The sequence below is a fragment of the Biomphalaria glabrata genome, chromosome 13 (assembly GCF_947242115.1).
Source record: "Biomphalaria glabrata chromosome 13, xgBioGlab47.1, whole genome shotgun sequence".
Taxonomy (NCBI): domain Eukaryota; kingdom Metazoa; phylum Mollusca; class Gastropoda; family Planorbidae; genus Biomphalaria; species Biomphalaria glabrata.
Genome location: NC_074723.1, coordinates 33,958,102 through 33,977,473, shown reverse-complemented (window position 1 = coordinate 33,977,473; position 19,372 = coordinate 33,958,102). Strand labels below are relative to the sequence as shown.

The 19,372-nt window shown below is 34.9% G+C and overlaps 1 long non-coding RNA gene across 1 annotated transcript; it reads right to left on the bottom strand.

Annotated features, from left to right (window-relative positions):
* Positions 1 to 608: 608 nt before the first annotated feature.
* On the bottom strand, positions 609 to 11,194 carry LOC129922535 (uncharacterized). The gene is made up of 3 exons (XR_008774549.1): positions 11,083 to 11,194; positions 4,164 to 4,663; positions 609 to 1,492 (listed from the first exon to the last, which is right to left on the bottom strand). It is a non-coding gene; the product is annotated as an uncharacterized LOC129922535 (long non-coding RNA).
* Between the last annotated feature and the right edge of the window lie 8,178 nt (positions 11,195 to 19,372).

The window sequence follows — 19,372 nt, the reverse complement described above, 5'->3', positions numbered from 1 at the left end:
AACAAAAAGAGACAAGAAAATGAGTCGTCGATAAGGGCCAGCTACAGAGTTGCTCACATCTTAAGTAGAGCAATGAAGACTTTTTCCGATGGCGAATATGTAAAAAAAAGTGCTTGCTAGCAGTGATGGAAGAAATGTGTCCTGAAAAGAAGAATGCAGTAGAAGCTGTCAGCCTTTCTCACATGACAATTACAAGGCGAGTGGAAAATATGGGGGTAAATCTTCATTCACAATTAAAAGACAGAGCAGCAGAATTCGAAATGTTTTCTATTGCTGCTGACGAGTTTACTGACGTAACTGATATCGCGCAACTCTTGGTATTTATTCGAGGTACTAGCAGCAATTTTGATATAACAGAAGAGTTAGCAGCTATGAGCAGCATGCATGAGACTACAACTGGAGAAGACCTGTTCTAAGAAGTGTCAGCCATCATAGAAGACCTTGCTCTTTCTTGGAATAAATTAGTTGGAGTGACTACTGATGGCGCTAGAATAATGGTTGGATGTCACAGCGGAATGACAGCAAGAGTTATTTAAAAAGTTGTTGAGTCAAATGGACCTGAACCCCTGCGGCTTCACTGCATCATTCACCAACAAAAACTCTGTGGAAAGGTTTTGAATCTGGACCATGTGATGATGATTGTGCTCAACACTGTAAATTTCATTTAATCACAGAACTTTCAAAGATTTCCGTTTGCTGCCGATGTGTCAAGTGCTCCGACAGATCTTCAACTGGAACTGATTGACTTGACTTACAAAGCCAGACATCCCTTCTTGACAAATTTCAAGTGATGCAGACCATTGAATTCTACTCCATGTTACCTGCTGAAGTGTTTCCAAATCTTCGAAAACAAGCGCTAAGGATGATCACAATGTTTTCAAGCACTTATTTGTGTGAACAAACTTTCTCAATGATGAAACGGGCGAAATCCATGTTACGTAATCACCTCGCTGATGAACATCTAGATTCAGTGCTCCGACTTTGTGTTTCATCTATGCAGCCAGATATTCAGAAAATGGTGTTGGATAAACTTCATGCATCACATTAATTTATGTAAGTAGGTCCACAAATAAAAGTATTAAAAATAGCTTATTGTATTTTTTTTCTTTGTGGTGTTATGGCCCGCGACACGAATGCCGAAAATTAAAATGGCCCGCAGACCAAATATGGTTGGGCATCACTGGTTTACAATATAATATAATTAAAATGTTTTTGACTTCTTCTCTATGTTATTAAACTCCTTCGTCTCCTTCATTGTCTGGGTTAAAATTGGCTGGACGTTGGTATTTTCGAGGGCATCTCTTACGTAGATGAACGACCAGTATAGTTATTGCAATAAAAGCAGCAACAATGCATGCTGTTATAATGCCTGCCTTTCCTCCAGTACCAAGCCCTCCGTTTTCGCTATTTCCTACATTATTTGATATTGATGAATTCTCGCTAGTGCTGTTCTGTTCCTGCACTTTGGGAATTTCCGTTTGAGTGACATCTGCTGCAATATAAAAGAAAAAGAAATTTAATGTGCAAAACTAACGACTCTGTTTTAATTAATAGCTAACACAACCATGCAGTTTTAGAATCCCTTGAAAACTAGTTTTGTGTGGTCTGTCTGTCCGTCTGGTTTAGATAGTGAAAACTAGAAGTGTTTTGTATTATACAAAGAATGAGTATTACATACAAAGTATCATGCAAAGTATCACTATTATATTCAAAGTATTATGCAAAGTATCACTATTATATTCAAAGTATTATGCAAAGTATCACTATTACATACAAACTAGTATACAAAATATGAGTATTATATACAAAGTATTATGCATAGTATGAGTATTATATATGAATCATTATGCCAATTAAGACTATTATATACAAAGTACTATACAAATTATGAGTATCATGTTCATAGTATTATGCAAATTATGAGTATTATTTACAAAGTATTTTACTAAGTATTAACATTATATACAAGTTTTATGCAAAGTATTGGTATTATTTACAAAGTGTTATTCAAAGTATTATTATTATAAACAAAGTATTATGCAAAGTATGAAAGAAACAATAATAATGAACTATGGAAACCCTTTCTTCCTAAAGGCCCTTAACAAAATCATCAATTGAATCATCATTCAATAACATCAGTTATTTAAATTCATAACATAAGATAAGATAACATTAATAAATCTCCGTGTAATGTGGTATCATGTTGTCAGTCGGTCTAACAATACAAAACAATAGTATTGGCAACAACACGCAAACATCTCCTCAGTTTAGATTTGGAGAGATTGAGCCGTCAGCTTGTAACTCATAGCTCCTGATATTCAAGCTAAAAATATTGAAACTTTCCCATTTCGTTTTAATGTTTCCAAATACACTGTCATTGTAATCTTGTTTTTTTTTCTTGTTCGAACGGGACTGTCATTCGGACTAATCTATGGTCCCGGCTTTAAACCCTGACCACTCCCATCCCCCGTAGTCAAGCGGAAAGTTTGGACTGCTAGAACATCCGAAACATGTAAAACAAAACATTTTATAAACAAACAAACAAAAAGGTTTAGAGCAAGCACCTAAAAATACAAATAAAAAATCAGGGCCGTTTTCACGCATGTGTGATACTTGTCGTTTGTTATGAATAGAAATATCAAATACAATGAAATCAATAGGTATTTAATTTTTGGTTACATTTAGGGTTTTTTTATGTTTTTTTGTTGGATTAGGTTTAAGTGTTTGTCATTTCTCGTTTGTAGCTGGTTAAGACCTCAAGACCCGAGCATCTTATGTTTTCAGTTTGGTATTTCTATTATGAGTGTTTATTATATTTTTCTGAATGTTGATAAAACCTTCATGAACGAAGACTACCCTTTATAAACTGAAAGGACATACTCTTGTCTTAGGAGGCTAAGCGATAATAAGTGAAACACTTTCGTTCAGAGAAGAGGGTAACACGAAAGGCAGAGGCTTATATATAATAAAGAAATTTGATAAGGAAAACTAATGTTCAGATATTTTCAACTTACAGAAAACATGAACAAGAAAAACATGAACTAAAATAAATAAACAAAAAAAAAACATGAACAAAAAAACAAACAAAAAAATGAACAAGAAAAACATGAAAAAAAAAACATGAACAAAAAAAAACATGAACAAAAAAATATGAACAAAAAAAAAACGAACAAAAAAAACATGAACAAAAAAAAAACGTGAACAAAAAAACATGAACAAAAAATGAACAAGAAAAAACATGAACAAAACAATATGAACAAAAAAAAACATGAACAAAAAAAACATGAACAAGAAAAACATGAACGAAAAAAAACATGAACAAAAAAATAAGAACAAACGAACAAAAAAAAACATGAACAAAAAAAAACATGAACAAAAAGAACATGAACAAAAAATGAACAAGAAAAAACATGAACAAAACATAATGAACAAAAAAAAATTATGAACAAAAAAAACATTAACAAAAAAACAAAACAAAAAAATATAAACAAAAAAAAAAGGAACAAAAAAAAAACATCAACAAAAAAAAAACATAAACAAAAAATATGAACTAGAAAAACATGAACAATAAAAAAACATAACAAAAAAAAACATGAACAAAAAAAAAAAACATGAAAAAATACTTGAAAAAAAAAAGACAATACCTCCTTTATACAAATCATAGAGATTTTATTTCTTAATAACTAACTAATTACTGTTATATTTAAAAAAAAAAAAAAATTAAACATTTTAAGCCCTCCCTTTTTTAAATTAACCCCTCCCCCCCCTTCCCGCGTAAAGATCCTGGTTTAAGCTAATATACAGATCTATTAAACTTAATAATATTTTAATGCTGGTCCATTAGATTTACACTTTAGAGACATGCGCATTAAGTTATTAAACCTTTCAAGGAATTCGAAAAAAATGATAACTGTAAAACGTGAGTTTTCCTAAAGTTGCCAAAGAGCTAATATTAATTTGTTTCCCAACATTAACCGTCAAACTTCTAGGAAAAATCGTTAAAGCCGTTTTCGAGATCCGTGTCCACATAGGTTTTTGAGCCCACCCAGAAGTTTCCATGAAAGGTTTAAATTAGACAAGGTATTGTAAGACGTTTCAAAGGGAAAAGATCATCTCTTGAGACGTAAAATGCCACAGAACAAGAACAATATTGAAGTACTTACATAATGTATTACCTTCTACTGTGGTCTGCTCCGTCTCTATGCAGCAATACTTGTCATTATTTGTTTTGTGTTTGCAATTTTCATTACTCTTAACTGAGACTACAGTCAGGCTTTCCTTCAAACAGCAAACGGTGTCTTGATCATGGCGGCAGGGTTTTCACCCCGGGTAGAGGCATTTTTGACATTGCTGACACAATATGTCATTTCCGTTGACATTAAACGTGTCGTTCACACACCTATAGACCGTATTATGAGTAGCATTGCAGGGATGCCATAACTCCGCCGATTTAGGTGCGTCTTCCGTGCATTGTAAGCAAGACGTATTGTTGTGGTTTGTTTCTTTCATGAAAGAAGATCTACGACATGGCTCACAGTAACCACTGGGTGATAGAAACTCTCCAGCCTTGCAAAGCGCATGATACAATGGAAGATTTACTATAATGCACACTACACTATATGTCATCATTGTTCCAGCGTCAAAAGACATTTACAAAGTCTATCTGAAATTATAGTACAGAATGTCATTATTTAGAATTGCATAGTATATGTAGGACCTACTTCATTATATCAGTGGCATAGATATTGTGTGTGAGTGGGGAGGGGGGGGGGTCCAAATTTGAAAATTCCCATGGGCTCGCAATTGAAGGGGTCCCCTCTAAATGATGTCCAAATTTCTCTTTACTGGGGCCGCTAAAATTGATATATATAATTTTAAATGTTTCTTTACAAGATCCTTCCTTAAGAATACGATACATTACAGCAAATAATTAAATACACATTTTATTTTTCTTGTTTGAGTAATAATATTGTCGCCAACATATTGATTTCTAATCTTCAACCGCTATAACACTAGTAATAAAAAGTGAAAACGCATTCTTAAAATAATAACCGAGGAGTCACTTGTAACACGTGACACTTAAGTTTGTATCAGTGTATTTACGATCTCTTGAAGCCTCTGGAAACTGATTCTTTAAAATTACTGATAACAATTTGGTGTCGATGTATTCTAGCAGTTCTTCACTAACACTCTTTGGGTAAGCGAATGTATTATTGTAAAACTAGGTTGTAATCAGTGTCGATTCTATGTTTCAATTATGTGTTTTTTGTCTAGTTAGTTAATTTAATTTAATTTTTTACTCATTGTGATATAAAATGTGATTTTTTTTTATCTGGCCACTAAAGGTGTGTTAATCTTTTTTTCACATTTACCTTTACCTATCCATTAGTCAGTTGGACCGTTGGGGCACCACCCAAGATTTGTCGATCGTCTTTCTCCATTCCTCCCTGTCTTTTGCCTTAGATAGAACCTTTTTCAGTGGCAGGCCCGTTCATTCTATTATTATTATTATAGCTTTTATATAGCGCTACTTTCATGCTTATAGCATGCTCAGAGCGCTTTTGGTCCAATCTCATCTGTGGACCAGTTGGGGGGGGGTATCTAGGAGTTGGTTTTCCGTGCTGCCTTTAGGCGCTCAGTAAACACAACTCTGAGTCGGGTGTCGAGCCTCGAGCCCCCTTCTAGGTAGCCAAGCCAAGTTCAAGCGCACTTGGCCCCTCGACCACGCTTCCCACTTTATGTTGACTACCCACCGCTTTCTCTGTCTGCCTCTTCTTCTTTTTCCTGGTGTTATCGCATCGTGCGTAGCCTTTGACGCCAGTAATATATTGTTTAGAACCGACTGTGGGTAGAATAAAAAGTACTGAAATTACTGTAATTATGTCAGCTTTATAAATAGCACACCTCTTGTTTAAATGTACATTATTTTAGCAATAGAATTAATAGGCACGCTTCTTTATTTATATAATAATAAAGAGTGGTGGATTAGTGGTAAAAGGGCTTGGTATCCAAACCAGGAGGTCCTGGGTTCGAATCTTGATGAAGACAAGAATTTTCAACAAGTTCGAACTGTTGACCATCTGTGGTTTTTATTTTCAGGATCTTTATGGCTTCCTGTGTCAACCCAGCTCTATTGGGCTTCTGAGGTTAATTGGTGTAAAGTAAAGGCGGTTGGTCGTTGTCATAACTACATAACACCCTCGTTAACCCTGAAGCAAAGAAAAAGTTGACCTTTATATCATCTGCCTTATAGATCGCAAGTTCTGAAAAAAGTACCTTCACTTTTTTAGGGGTAAATGTTAGTAAAACATTAACAAAATACAACCATAAACACACGGTTTTCTTTCTACTTACGTAAAGTTTTGGTACAGTAAAAAGTAACTATTTTAATGTGTTAACTAATACAGATAGTGACTAGCTCTTTAAAATACAGTGGTATGCGTATATGTGATATGTGTACATTGATCACATTGGCGTCATTCATGAACATATACATAACACATACTATTCAACTTCGATCTCTTAAACGTTACCCTCATATTGATCTGGGACTTTTCGTTTATAAAGCAGATATCTCTTAAGCAGACGTCAAACAAAAAAAAAACCAGCCCTAAATCTTAACAAGTGAAGAGAGATATTATTTAAGTAACAAAAGAACAATATTGAAGGAATAAAAATAACAATATTTGACTAGACCATATCGCTCCGATTCTCTAATCTTGAATAAAAGCAATATCGTATCTGTAAGGAGTACATTGGAGTTAGTTTTAATTTCTATCAGAAAGCTTTCTCGAAAAATAGAATTAAATAATTAAAAATATAATTATATTACAATTATGACGAGAAATATTTGAAAAACGTAAAACACACCTTAAAATATCAGAAAATGAAAAACGCATTTAGGAGAATATGAAAGTGATCTGCAATGTTTCCCTTTCCAGAAGAAGTAAAGAAGTAAAGCGTAGAACTAACATAGGAAAAGCTAGTATCAGAATTTCAAGGAAAAGAAATGTCTATTTTAAGCTACCTCGATAAGACCGATATAAATGTTCCACGTCTCTGAACGTGGCACAATAATATAAAATAAAATAATGTAGAATAAAAAACATATGTTGTAGTTTTTAAATGCAAAGTTGGTAAAAATGTAAAAATCTGAAAATAAAAAGGAAATTGTACTTCACCCTTTCTCGGAAAATTCCATGTGCCCAACTGTATTGACAACGTCCTTGAACCCTGACCTATTTCAAGTCACGCGAACATGCCCAACAAAATGAAAATGTATATGACTAAATGGAACTAGTATACATGGGTACAGGGGCGCGGCAGCTGAGCGATAAGGCGCTTGGCTTCCAAACAGGGGTCAGAGTTTCGAGTCTTGATGAAGACTGTAATGGGTACCTGACAATAGTTGGGGAAAAGTAAAGGCCACATGACACCCTCTTTACCGTGTAGGAAATATAAACAGATAACCTTTGTATCATCTGCCCACAAGGTCTGAATGGGAAATATACATGGGCACTATAAAAAAGCGAATCGAAATATGTAGGTCACAGCTGGGGCTGCGCAGCCACGGGAAATACGGCATTTTCACTAATCTTCGGACTCGAAGACAAGCCTTGTATATATATATATTTTAATAAGCATATAAATTTTAATTTTCTGAAATTCTGACAACAGTAACTATTCTTTTACCTATTTATAGCTCAAATCGAATAAAGCAGAAATGAACAGCTGGTCAGTGAGCATCAGGTCTTCTTTTAGCAGATTTATTTATAACTTTGTTTAGAACAGCGTTGAATCCCGAATCATGAAAAATTACTTTTATGAGTCTCAAAAAGAGTTGTTGAAGTTTGAATTTGTGTAAACAAATGCATTTATTTCTAGCTTTGTGTAATATTTATATATCTATGTGTGTTAGCCACAAAGAAGAAAATGCTTTTTTTTTTTTCATTCTCTTTAAAATAATAAAATAATAAAAATATTGAAGTAATTTAATTAAATAATATAATATAATAATAATGGCAAAGCCTTCGATTCCAAGGATTGAGGCTGCGTGTAGTGATTCATATGACTATGCAGACCCAGTTGCGACCTGCATTTTGTCCCGCATCTCTTGCAGACAAAGCCGTTGACCGCTTGCGGTCTATTTAATGTTCTTTCCATCTTATGAGCCTGTCTTCAATAATGGCTTTTCTTTGAGTCTCAAATGTTTGTCCCGCAGCCTTTGTGAGAGCTCGACAACTCTCTCTTTCAGAGGCCATCTGATGCCAACTTTCCTCTATATACAATCCACATTCCATTATATAGCTAGGCTGGATGCCTTACAATGTACCGTGTTCCTTTTAAAATATGAAATAGCTGAATAATTGTGTGTTTGTGTGTAAAAAGTTATAAGACTTAATGAAATTACATAGCAGTATTTTCTGTTGCTGTTGGGTGCGTAGTTGTGGGAGCATGGACCTCATTCACCAAGCGTAAAAAAACAAACAAACATTGAGTCATCTGCTTCTCTATCTCTTCTATACAAATTGCGATTCTAATTTTAAACAAACAATGGTTATCACGTGATATGGTTTTATCAATATTATCTCGCGACCGAGAGAAGAGAGGAGGGGGGGGGGCTATTGTCTCAAAACTATGACAACAAAAGTGGAGTAATAGTATTAGGTATACTAAATTGCACAGGCCAAACGCATTTGTAAAGATGTACTATAATATAGGCTTTAATTTTTAGCTTCAACTATGGTAGGACCAATTAAATATTTTAATACAGAACTAATATGTCATTACGTAGCAAGATGACTAGAGAAGTTCCTTTGATAATTTTACTAAATTTGAAGACAGCCAGAACAATAGACTACAAAGTACATTATTCATAATATATAACAGAGGCGTAGCTATATCTGTTAAAACTGCTGGAGAAATCTACCTTGGTGGTATTTAAAAAAAATAATACTCCAAAAGCAACACATAACTGGAGGCGCGGTGGTCGAATGGTTAAGCACTTGGCTTCCGAGCCTGAGGTCCTGGGTTCGAATCCCGGTGAAGACTGGGATTTTGAAAATCGGGATTTTAAGGGCGCCCCTGTGTCCACCTTACTCTAACGGAACCTGATTTTAGTTGAGGAAAGTAAAGGCGGTTGGTCGTTGTGCTGGCCACTTAACATCCTGCCCGTGAACCGTTGGCCAATGAAACATATTACCTTAACATCATCTGCATGGTCTGAAAGGGAAACTTTACTTGTTCTTACTTTAAGACATTATTACAATGAGTTCCGAAAGCCCTGCTGTGACAAACTGTGCCTTAGCTCAATTCATATTTACATCTTCCTTGACATCCTTCCCAGACTCATTGAGGCGGCCAAGTGGAGAAGCATGCTACATATTAGAAAAAGTAAAGAAGGGACTTTCCGTGGTTTGTCATATTACGTTGACGTCATTGCACTTGACCGGGATGAAAGAAAAGCTCATCAGTCAGTCTCTATATGTCCCCCAAATACTTGTATAGATTTTGTGTCGGCTTATTGGATCGGACTTATAATTAGACAGAATCACATGGTACCTACAGTCAAATCTGGTTAATTGCACAGATTCTCTCTTTATCACGAACTGCCATGTTCCTTTTGTCCATGTAGTGCGGAATCTTGGAGTTTTCTTTGACTCAACACTATCTTTCGACCCACACATAAATCAGCTCTGCAAAGGTCTTTATCTGCAGCTGCGCAGATTAGGCCAGATCCGACCATATTTAACAACGGAGTCAACAAAAACGCTAGCTGTGGCATTCATACTCTCCCGCCTTGACTACTGCAACGCCGTGCTAGCAGGTATACCTGATGACAAAATAGCCAAGCTGCAACGTATACAGAACAACACCGCTCGAATAGTCCTTAAAAAAACTAGACAAGATTCTGCTACTACGCTCTTGCGCACGCTCCATTGGCTTCCCGTGAAAGCGAGAATCGATTACAAGGTCGCCACACTTTGTCATCAGTGTATATATAACAATGAGATGCCCTTGTACCTTAGCGAACTGATTACTCCATATGTCCCCCAGAGAACCCTGCGCTCAATGGACTCAACGCTTTTAGTAGTGCCACGTTTCTCCCTCAAAAGCTACGGTCTGCGTGCTTTTTCAGTTCACGGACCAAAGGTTTGGAACTCACTCCCCATTGATCTCAGACAGACAACATGCTATACCACTTTTAAGAAGAACATTAAGACCTACTTGTTTAAAACTTTTTTAGATTAACTGTTATTTCGGCAGTTGTGTTTATGTTTGTAATGTTGTTACAGCGCCTTGAGCCTACATTTTGTTTGTTAACAGCGCTTTATAAATAAAATTATTATTATTAATTATTATTAATTGGACGATCTGATTACTAGAACCAATACGATCTCGCCATGATATGGCCGAATTAACCAGATTCCAATGTGCATGCATATATCAACATTAAATTATTAATAACCCCAACATACTAGACGACAATATTTCCAACATGTTCATATTAATGATAGTACTTTGTGGTACCTTCCCTTAGATAAGCGTTGTTTTAAAAACGTATTCTGTTTATTCTATTACATATTCATAGCCGATTAACATTCACAGACTCAAATGAAATGTAAAAGGCATAGATAACGTTTTAAAGTTTTTTTTAGTAAACATAAGAATGAGCCGTTTTTTTTTTATGTACAAGTCATCTTTCATTTAAGTCTCTGAATCTCTAGTCTATAGGGTCTGTAGAGTATATATACTAAAAATGGAATTAAAATACTTAGAAATGCCTTTCAAGTAATCAGAGCTAATAAATACTTTTCTGCTGTAAAATTTACCACGAAAAAAAAGAAAAAAAAAGAGGCATATAGATAAAGCCATGAGAAGACATAAAGGGCGGGCGGGTCTGTTCTTTAAAGAGAGTGTAGTCTTAGCAAAATACGGATAGGATCGGAGTGAGACTCTCGAAAGATCATGTGTAGTGCACCCAACGGTCTAACAGACTTAGATACATGTTAAATTCAATCAATACTCGAGAAACTACAGAATATTTTCTGTTAAAAATAAATTAATAAATAAAATACTGACCTGGCACCCCTTGTTCCATAACCAACTTACATATATTGCTTACAAGTTGGCTCATTTAGATTACATTGGTTTATTGAGGCCCATATGCAATTATTGAAAGTTATGTATGCATATTGTCTAAGTAAATATTACATGCTCTAGTCTGCAATCCCAATGTGACGAAACACTGTAAGGCGAGATAAGATATGGAGATAATGATTATCTGCTAAAACAAACTCGTGAATTATTCAATCACCAAATACAGTTTTATCAGACCGTTCTTAGTGCGATATCTAAAATGTTACGCAGACTAATCTAAATACTGATTTCCACCCTTGGACTGAATAATATACATGCTTAACATAAACCAGAACAATGCTATAAATAAAACAAATATTGCTAAATCCTGAAGGGACGATTCACGTAAGTAACAACATATGTCTTGGTCTTCAATTAGTGCTTATAAAAAATGATTGATACTTCTCTTGTGATCCTTCTTAATGTTATAGAGACGCCTATATAGGCCTTTAAATTCTCTCCGTTACTCTAAAGTATACATGGTAGGCGTGAGTAGAAGTAAGCAAAAGTTCACGTTATACTGATATTGGAAACTTTATAGTACTATTATATAGGACTAAACAATCAAATATGATTTAGAAATTTAATTTAAGCTACAGTGACCCGTTTTAGATACTACTTTTTTCTGATTAAAAATAGGTTATTCCCCTTGGTTTTAACACAGAAGGGCTATAATCACAGACGTTTCTTTAAAACAAATAGATGATTACGTCCTACACGTCATGCATTTATTCATGCAATTCGAGTTTTTAAATATACACTCTATATTTTTAAAATACAACATTCAAATAATCTGAAAGTTCGCAAAGATCAGGGGTTATCAACCTATGGGTCGCGACCCCTTTGGGGGTTGAATGACAAATCGCCAAGGGTCGCCTAGGACACCCAAAATTTTTTATTTTTCTTTTCCTCATTGATAGTTTTTTTTTTTTTTTTTGTCCATTCTAAGGGGCTGTAGCATGCATATCGGAACCGTAATTGGTATTCAAACTATTTCCTATCCCGTTATATTTGAGATTGTGTTGCGCCTTCCTTTTCCATTTCCAAGACCAAATCTTTGCGAAACGAAGGTTTTCCAGCTTGTTAGTTATGAAGCCCAAATTCAGATGCAGACTAGATGCAGAAGATGACATTCGTTGTGCTACTGATTTCCAGATCTGGTGGAACGGAAACAAGCTCAACCTTCGCAGTAACCATTGGCGTGTTTGTAAATAGTGTCGGAACACTATTTCTGTAACAATGTAGTTTGCTGTTCTCCATACTTCGCCATATTTATCAAATTGTCACTTAAGTATGCAACATGTGTATTGTGAATACGCAATATAAAATTTAAAAAAATGCAAGTCTGAATAATTACTTTTTTTATTTAATTATGAGCACAAATTTATTAATCTGAAAACGAGAATTATAAATATGGTTGGGGTCGCCGCCTTGTGAGAAATTATATTAAAGGGTCGCGGAACTAAAAAGGTTGAGAACCGCTGTCATAGCTCTATAAATGCAGTAGCGACCTTAGGGGGAAACAAGTGAGGCAACCGTCCCAGGCCTCGCGCCTAAGGGTGGCCCCGCGAAAGGAGATTCCCTTGTGTTAGATAGCTAGTGTCACAGATTACATTATAGAATTGTGTGTACATTTCACATTTGAAAGTAATATAAGCCCTCGACATGAGTCTCGGGATTTACCCCTCAAATTTAGACCCTTGACAGGATTTACTCAAGGCGTGATTATGAAGTTTGAAATCTATTGGTTGTTTTGATATTAAAAAAAGACATTTTTGAAAATGAGTTAGCGCCAGAGAATTGGCGGGGAGTAAGAAAGTAAGGCCAGTCGAGAAAATAAGGTCCTTGTAGACAGTCACGTTTCTAAGAGCTCTGTTTGAAAAGCCTTTGTAATATGTTTCATGCTCATTGATTTGTAATTTTGTACATAAGCTGTACTTACGTTATATTTAAATAAAGTTCCAGAGTTTTGTTTTATCAAAAGAATCGTCAATTGTAATTCTAGATCGTCATTTTTGTTAACTATTGAATTCAAGTAAAATCCCCGGCATCACAACACATCATACCATCATCCAAATGTTGTTACATTTAGCACTCTCCGACTAATAAAAGTTCATGGACAACTTTTAACGAAATTTATTCAAGATCTGGGACCAATTTCTAAACTCTTCAAAGGAACTTCATTCTTATTTAACGGAGGACAGAATTTCTGTGTTTAACAGGTCAGTTGGTTATCGATAATTCTTTTATAAAGATTTTCGTTTGAGTTACGTCTAACTCACGAAATCCATTATTATATGTAATTGGCAAAAGGAATAAGACCAATATACATATTAACTGGCAATATAAAAAGACCAGTAAAGCAAATAACTGGCAGTATAAAAAAGACCAGTAAATCAAATAACTGGCATTATAAAGAAGACCAGTAAATAATCATTTGTGCAGCACAAAGTAAACAGAAGACCAGATTTAACCAACTGTTAAACCAGAAAAAAAAAAGTACTCGGCTCAATAGATCTAGACTCTATATATCAAGCTTACGACTCCAGTAGTACTTCCACTGTAAAACAAAGTTATACTTCATAGCCAGTTACGGCATAACTAACATTGATTTGTTATATTCAAAACGTTACTATATTTCTACATTCCAAGTTGGTATATTTTTCAACATGTCTCCAAAGACAAGAACACAAAGATGGTTAGACTTATTTGACATAGCTAAAGAAAAACAAGTACCTAAACCAGATGAATGGGTTCATCGACAGGAAGAAAAAGAATATCAAGCAAAAGTACATTGTAACATGACTTCAACAACAGACATAATAGGTGAAGCCATAGCTTTAGCAGAAAAACTCAATATTCCTTCACATGAACGAGAAAGATGGTTTGATAATAAATTAGCTGAAATAGACAGAGAAGATGACAAAAGACGGCAAGAAGAACTAAAACGAGAATTATTAGAATTGAAAAATACCGAATTCAAAGCTGAACAAAAGAATGATGCAACATTAACAAGAATATACCAGAAAGCTCAATTAAGAAAGCTTACAGCATATCTTGAAGATGGATTTCTCAAGAAGATTATTTACCACAAGTACAATATAATTGAACAAATATATGTACCACAGAAGTACAGACAACAAATAATCAAAGCCAAGCATGAATTTTATGACACCATACATATGAGTGTAACAAGTACCAAGAAGAGAATTGCCAAAGAATATTATTGGCCTAGCTTGAACAAAGATGTCAAGAAATACATTAATAATTGTTCACATTGTCAACATGATTATTGTGAGAAGAAACAAACTCAAAAGAAAAGCAACATAACTAAAACAAAGAATGAACCAGACTACAAAGTCAGAATTAACAACATTGAATCTAGGCATCATGACTCAAGCAAATCTACAGGGACATCACTGCCTACTACATGTCCACCCCTACCTGTTACTACATGTCCATCCCTACCTGCTACTAGTTCTACATGTCCATCCCTACCTGCTACTAGTTCTACATGTCCATCCCTACCTGACAATACAAGCCCATCCCTACCAAGTACTTTCCCATCCCTAACCACTGATGATGACTTCATACATCAAGATTTGAACAAGACATCTGCATCATTATCTACCAATACTATGATATGCATTGAACATTTTTGCTACAATCAAGACAAGTCTCATGAACCAGAAGCAGATACTTATATTCAATCAACTTTGGCTATACCAGACAAAAGTGAAACTATTCAATCTGACTCTACAACTCATACTAGTATTCCTCATTTGAAAGAATGTGAGTCAACTCAAGAAGCCATTACAACCAAGAACATTGAAAGTCAAAGAATATTACATGAACACATGAAATCAAGATATTTTGCTCAAGGAGATCAAGTCAATTTACTGTTACCAGATTGGAGTAACAAGCTATTCTACAAATGGCAAGGTCCATTTACCATCACCAGAAAGATTTCCAACCTGCTTTATGAAATCAATGTCAACAAAGTTACCAAAGTATTTCATGTTCATATGTTTGAACATTACCATGAAACAGATAATGAAGACATCAAAGCAGAAGTTGAACATTTTACAAGCTTAGCAACTATTCCTGAGGAAGAAGAAGAAACATCATCAACACCCATTCCTGAGATAGATGTTTCATTACCGGCATCAAATCAATTTGACATTCCCAAGGTCATCACTCTGGATGACATAGCACTACAGAAAGTGAAGGACACTAAAGTGTTTCCAGACCATGCAGATTTCTTTACCGGTGTTTCTGAAACATTTCCAGTACTGCAATTTGAAAACAACTCAGAGAGCAACAACATTGACAACACCAAGTTTCATCCTCCTTCTACTCAAGGGGCAACTTTTCTTCAGAAAGGAACAAATGAACTTCTTCAACATTGCTGTATTGACCTATTGAACTCAGACATGTTCAGTCATTGCTCTATTGAACATTCTAATGCAAAGCATTCTGCTACCATTGTTCTACAGCGTCAAAGTTCATCAACAAGAAAATTGAGTTTTGGTTTCGGACAGTTCTTATTTTCGCCAATCTCAAACGCGGTTCAATCAGACATTATCTGTGAGATCATTATGACATGGAGACAACAGCTTCATAAACTGAAAGACCTTTTCTTCAAGTTTAGAAAACGCACATGCACATCCATGTCGGCAATTCAGAAAGGTTCCGAACTTTACATTTCTACTCTACATATGTACTATAGCATATTTAGTGCCACTTGATCCATTATCATTCATACTCGTCAAGGAAGAACAGTATTCAGTTGTACTTAATCAATTAATTTGTCTACTCATTTTTTCCACAGGAGTTCTATATCAGATATTGTATTTATTTCAGCACCAAGCAACCCACTGAGGAAAGTCACTCATTCAAGATACTTTGTTTATTATGTTTCAGCATCTTTGCATATGACATGCATCAGACATTTTAGTTTTTATATCATGAGCATTTTATTTCAGGTATTTTATTTCAGGTCGAATATTATTGCATATATCCTATTATAATAGTACAGATACATGACAGACAATTGGAATTTTTCATTGCTTCACACATGTTGAGATTTATATCACATTGAGTATTATTTTCTCAGAAGATTGTCGTGTACTATCACAATTATTTTTTCTATGTCAATTTTTCATATGCAGTATATTTTTCCATGTACACATTTTCAGTAGTACTATTACCCAAATGAGTTATAATGTCATATTTTAATTTCATCATAAGGCACCATGAAGAGAAGTAACCTATTCAATTCAAGATTTAATTTATCCAAGTATTATGCTTTGTACAACTTTTGATATTGTTCATGACAAGCATTGTCTCTGTTTCATAACCACTTGAATAGTGAAACAGGTGTCCAAAGTCATCAATAATTTTATTCACTACATTTACATTTTTTTTATTATTGTTGTTATCTCCAAGTTGACTTTATTTTGTCATATGTTACCTCAACCATTTTTCTATAATTTCATGTATGGTATTTTGTGTATATTTAAATAATTTTAATACATATGAGCATTTCCATTACCATACAAATGCTAAATGGAGGGGGGGGGAGTAATATGTCACAGATTACATTATAGAATTGTGTGTACATTTCACATTTGAAAGTAATATAAGCCCTCGACATGAGTCTCGGGATTTACCCCTCAAATTTAGACCCTTGACAGGATTTACCCAAGACGTGATTATGAAGTTTGAAATCTATTGGTTGTTTTGAAATTAAAAAAAGACATTTTTGAAAATGAGTTAGCGCCAGAGAATTGGCGGGGAGTAAGAAAGTAAGGCCAGTCGAGAAAATAAGGTCCTTGTAGACAGTCACGTTTCTAAGAGCTCTGTTTGAAAAGCCTTTGTAATATGTTTCATGCTCATTGATTTGTAATTTTGTACATAAGCTGTACTTACGTTATATTTAAATAAAGTTCCAGAGTTTTGTTTTATCAAAAGAATCGTCAATTGTAATTCTAGATCGTCATTTTTGTTAACTATTGAATTCAAGTAAAATCCCCGGCATCACAACACATCATACCATCATCCAAATGTTGTGACAGCTAGTTTAGTTAGTTGGGTTGCGCACTTTATTAGACCGACATTGAACATGCATTTTATATTGACGACATAGACTTTGGGTTAGAGATTAGAATAGACTTTTAGAAATCAGTTACTGCTAGACTCTTGAGGGGTAAACATTGCTGTTTGTGACGGACTAGACTGTGGCCCATTCTGTAATAAACGTTTGTTTGAAGTTCACCTTGAGTCAACTTGGTCATTGAGTCTGTGTTCCTGTTTAGTAACGTGATGTTCATGTCCCGAACTCGCAATTGAAAAACACTCAACAAGGTACTCACCCACTTAGTCTAAATAATCATCTATAGAAATACTTCAAGTACATCTGATTTACACATGCATCCGTTACAGTTGTCACTGTCAGGTTCGAAAACCTGGCCAGTTCTCATAAACTAGGACTTGTTGCTCAATATTTCCTGGCATCTATATGATACCAATTACCATGTAAGCTTTTAACATGACATTATTTGTTCAGTTTTGGTAAAGACACCATCTTACGACCTGTACTTTCTAAACGGCCATTACTGTTTGACAGTTTACTTTAGCAAAAACATAAAACATTGCCGAAGCAACCGATCAAACTCGTTTATTTCTTAAATAAAGAGTCATGCAGTATTGCTGTGTCGCATTACAGTATCAAAACAATTGTTACGTACACAGTAAACTGTTACTTTAGTCCGCCATACAAAAAAAAGGTACGTGGGTATGTGAGAAGGATTCCTAGTTTTGATACTGTGGCCTAGCTCGTTTAGTTCGGCCAATAAGCATCCAGAAAATTTGACAATGACTAATTCTTTTCCCCCAATAGGCTACTGTGTAAAAAAATATACATCGATTGGCCGTCTGAAAGCCCGTGTTTCAGTATACAAAAAAAAATATGGACACTTTTTTTTACATACTTTGTGAAGGCCCCTGACCTGTGGAGTCTCCTTGTCAGCAATTGACGATGCCAGCGTTGATTTGACCCCATTAAACTAAATGGATTTCTGGATTTATAATTTGTGTTGTTTAAAAAGAGCATGCATTCTCTCATAATTCAATACCAAATATAACATTTTCTGATAACAAACAAACAAAATTATTGAAGTTTAATCAGAACAAGAGAGTCAAATAGGTATGAGCAAACTGAATAATACAATGAGAACTAGGAAAGTAATTACGGAGAGAAAGAGTTAAATCCGTCCCTGCCCCAGAGGTTCGTATGGCAGCATCAGTACCCGTCATCTGACCATGTTCTGGGCAATTTCTCTCCGTTGGGTCCATCATCATTCTATTGTCTTTGTTTCTCGTTTTACTGACCTCTTTAAAGTTTGCGTTGACCTTCCAGAATTTTCTTTGCTATATCGGAGTTGTAGTGTTATAAACGAGAATCTATTTTTGTCTCTTGATGTTCCATTTTACGTCTTGAAATAGATTGGTCATGTAACACAAACACAAAGTTCCCGAGTCGGTAACTTCATTTTTCTTTTGACAATTCTAATGTCGTTAGAAGGGTGAGGGATTATAAAAAAAGAAACAAAAAAAACGGAAATTGAAACGGATAGACAGTACACAATTTTTTAAAATAATTTTTCTGATCTTATTTTCATACTAGTTAGGATTTGTGAGTTATAGTTTAATTTGCTGCTTTTGTCAAACTTTGAACTAGATTTGAGTGATTTGACATTGAACTACAGCTGACACTCTCACTAAAGGTTGCAGCATTTGGCTTCCGAACCTGGGGTGCTGGGTTCGAATCTCAGTGAAGACTGGAATATTAAATTTTGGGATATTTGGGGCACCCTTGAGTTCAACCAACTTTAATAGGTACCTGTCTTAAGTTGGGGAAAGTAAAGACGGTTGGTCGTTGTGCTGGCCACATGACGCCCTGCTCGTTAACCGTTGTCCAAAGAAATATTTGACTTTAACATCATTTGTTCTCTATGTTGTGAGGTCTGAATGGAGAACATTACTTTAATAGTTAATAAATTAATTAGTTAATTTTTTTATTGGTTTTTGGTTTTGTCAGATACAAGAAATAATTGTTTGAAATTTAAGATTGATGCGAAATTGAATATGTTCAAACTTTTTACCAGACAGACCGACAGAGAGCGTTGATATAAGCTGAAGTTTGTAACAATCTACTAAATGTAGACCTGTT